Genomic DNA, 3,470 nt, shown 5'->3' with positions numbered 1-3,470 from the left:
CTTTCTTTCTTTCTTTCTTTCTTTCTTTCTTTCTTTCTTTCTTTCTTGATTTCTTCCTTTCTCTCTTTCTTTCATTTTTTTGTTGAGTCAGGGTCTCTCTATGTACTCCAGGCTATACTGGAAACTGCTTTGTAGACCAGGCTGGTCTCATACTCAAAGAGATTTCCTTGCCTCTGTCTCTTTTGTGCTAGGATTAGAGGTGTGCTCTACCATGTCCAACCAACAATGCAAAGTTCTTAATGGACCAGTCAAGCCTGAAAGACCCACATTTGACACACAGAAAAGGAGGAGTATTGGTCTAGTTATTAATAACTGTGAACTTGACACTGCCTAGAAGACCTCACACAAAAAAAGTCTCAATTGAATAGTTAGCTTTGTAAGTTGGTCTGTGGACATGCATATGAGAGTTTGTCTTCACTATCTTAATTGGTATAGGAGAGCTCAACCCACTGTGGGTGGCACCATTCCCTGGGAAGGTGGTCCTGGGCTGGACAAAGAAGCTAGCAGAGCATAGCTGCAACATCATTCCTCCACTGTTCTTCCCTACAGGTTCCTTCCTGCCTTGACTTCATTCCATGATGGATGTGACCTAGACATATAAGCCAAACACACCCTTTCTTCCCTAGGCTGATTTTGGTCAGAGAGGTTTATCAAAGCAACAGAAAGGAAACTAGGACACAAATGTTTAAGAGGAAGTTACAATGAGGCAAAAGCAAAATAGGCTATTAGTTTTCTTTACAAATTAAAAAAAATAGAACTTTCTTTCTGTTTCTTTGAAGTCATTCTTCCATATCCATTATTTTATGTAGCATATATTTAAACACACATAGATAAACAATATTGAGGATCGAAAACAAGTTTTCAAGTACAACTGTTTTTCTTCAGTGCTGGGATTGAATCCAGGGCCTCACATTTGGAGAGCAAGCACCCTGCCAACCTCCAAAACAACCCACCAGTAACAACAAAACAGCCTTCCAATCATGAAAATGAAAAGATAAAAACAAAACGTGAATTCTAGTGGAATATCAGGCACATATTTCAAAGCAGAACACGATTATGATGGGCTGCTTCTAGCTGGTCATTTTCAAGTAAAAAGAGTGGTCCAACAAATCTGTGAGTATTACTAACCTCACATAGTTTGGCACAGTGCATCCCCTACTGGGAGTTCCTGACAATTCAAAAGCTCACTCTATTAATTTAGACTTGAGGAGATTAACACCAATATGTGAAACTTTAAGGGATTTTACAACTCATAGACCTATAGTTATTTGTTTCTTGTACCCATGCTTGTCTTTCAATGCTCCAGGAAGAATTAGAAACAATGCTGTAAAGCCTCCAGTAAACAGTGAGATCTCAACTAACGGCATCAATATCACTACAGTTAACATCTGTATTAATGGCATACAGAGACCGTAAAAATAATGTATTGAGGTGTCATTCACACACTATAAACTTAAAATTTCCAGGGAGTCATCTTTCTTTAGCTCATGCTAACCTTGAACTTAGAATATTCCTGACCCAATCTTCTCAGCGTTAGGATTACAAGCCTGTGTCAGCACACCCAGTTTATTTTTCTTTAAAAATGTATTTTGAAGGCTAGGCATTGAAGTGGAAATTTCTGGTTTCATTGGAGACTCATTTGTGTTTTTCTGGAAACTGTCTTATGAGAGGATCTTTTGCTGAGAACAGACATGTGGTGTTTTTCTGGAACCTATCTGGTGAAATGGCATGTGATATTTTTCGTGAGCAGAGCTTGAGAAGACACATAATGTTTGGCATGAGTATAAGTGTAACACAATGGTTAGTGGATGCTGCTCTGGCATTGGTTCACCTTGCAACTCTTTGCTAGTCTTTGTTGGGTTCTCTAAAGCTAGTTTTCACTGAGGTCGCTCTTGCATTGGTGCATTTCTTTCTTGATTTTGGAGAGAGAAATGCATCAAAGAACTTCTGATGATATTTCAGATGCTTCCTGCTGCCCCCACTGACTCTTGTCAATTGACCAGCTGGCAGAGCCTCAAGGTTTCTTCTGGATGGAGCCAGTGCTACTGATTTGCCTTTGGCGTTTGCTGAGTAAACTGGACTGCTGACTATGAAGATTGGAATCACCCCAATGAACTATTTCTAAACAGCTCCATAACCGTGTTTTCTTTTTTCTTTTTTTTTTTAAGACTTCTCTCTTTTTTTTGTTTTTGTTTTTTGTTTTTTGTTTTTTTCGAGACAGGGTTTCTCTGTGTTTAGCCCTGGCTGTCCTGGAACTCACTCTGTATACCAGGCTGGCCTCGAACTCAGAAATCCGCCTGCCTCTGCCTCCCAAGTGCTGGGATTAAAGGCGTGCACCACCATCGCCCGGCCATAATCCTGTTTTCTATTAACCTTTCTTTCCTCTACCTCTGGTGAGCAGTGGGCTAGAAAGGAGGTTGAAGCATTTAGGAACCATCCTTAAAGTAGGTTTTGAAAAAAATCTAAGCCTAGAAGGCATGGTGCACCATGTCTTTATTCTCACTATTCAAGAAGTAGAGGCAGTTGGATCCCTGTGAGTTCAAGGCAAGCCTGGTATACATAAAAAGATGTAGGACAGCCAGGGCTACATAGAGACATTGTCCTTCAAAGAAAAAATAAATTAAATATGATTTACTTAATGAATCTTGATGAATGTAATTAATATTTAAGTAAGTAAGTTACTATTAGTGTCACAGATACCTAGAAAGTGCTTAATGCTATAAAGTATTGACTCATTCTTTGGGCTCCCAAGGCAACAAAAGCCTGGCATCTCCACCTTCATTTGCATTTGTCCCCCTTTCTCTGCACATTTTACCATCACATGCTTTAACTTAGCATTAGCTATGCTAAGTATTAAAAATAATATCTCTTTAAAGAACAAGGCTACCTCACCTGTTTCCAACAGTTCAGGAAACAGAAGTATCTTATCATAGCTTTCATGATGCCCTGTTCTGGACTCTGAAACAGTGCCTGAATGTCTCCAGACATGGTTTTCAATCTGTATTTATCTTGAATTCCAGGAATGGCAGTGCCTCAAAGACAGTGAGAACTTCTACATGTTCATGGAAGCAGAGCTCAGATTATGGTCAACCAGACCGCAGAGATAGGAACCAACCAGGCCACATGGTGATCAAGTCTGCATAGTCATGCTTTCCTCTATATAAAACTAAAGTTCATATCAGAGCCCTGGTGATGGACTTGTAGTCACTGAGCCCCTTTATCCTTACCTCCTAATATAACCAAATTGCTTAACACTTCACCGCCTGTCACCACTGTAAGGACCCAGGAAGAGGACCCCAACTCAAGTCCCAATTAGCGCGTACCCAAGGAGACACGAGAGACTGACTTGATGCAATGGCAAAAGGCAGTTTACTAACAAGGGCCCTTGGATCGAAACACATCCCACGCAGGGGAGAGAATTTCGATGAAGACCCCAGGAAGTTTAGAACTTTTATAGGGGGAGGCACAAG

The sequence above is a fragment of the Grammomys surdaster genome, unplaced genomic scaffold, assembly GCF_004785775.1.
Source record: "Grammomys surdaster isolate TR1022 unplaced genomic scaffold, NIH_TR_1.0 124565, whole genome shotgun sequence".
Classification (NCBI taxonomy): Eukaryota; Metazoa; Chordata; class Mammalia; order Rodentia; family Muridae; genus Grammomys; species Grammomys surdaster.
Note: the sequence above shows the minus strand (reverse complement) of the source record.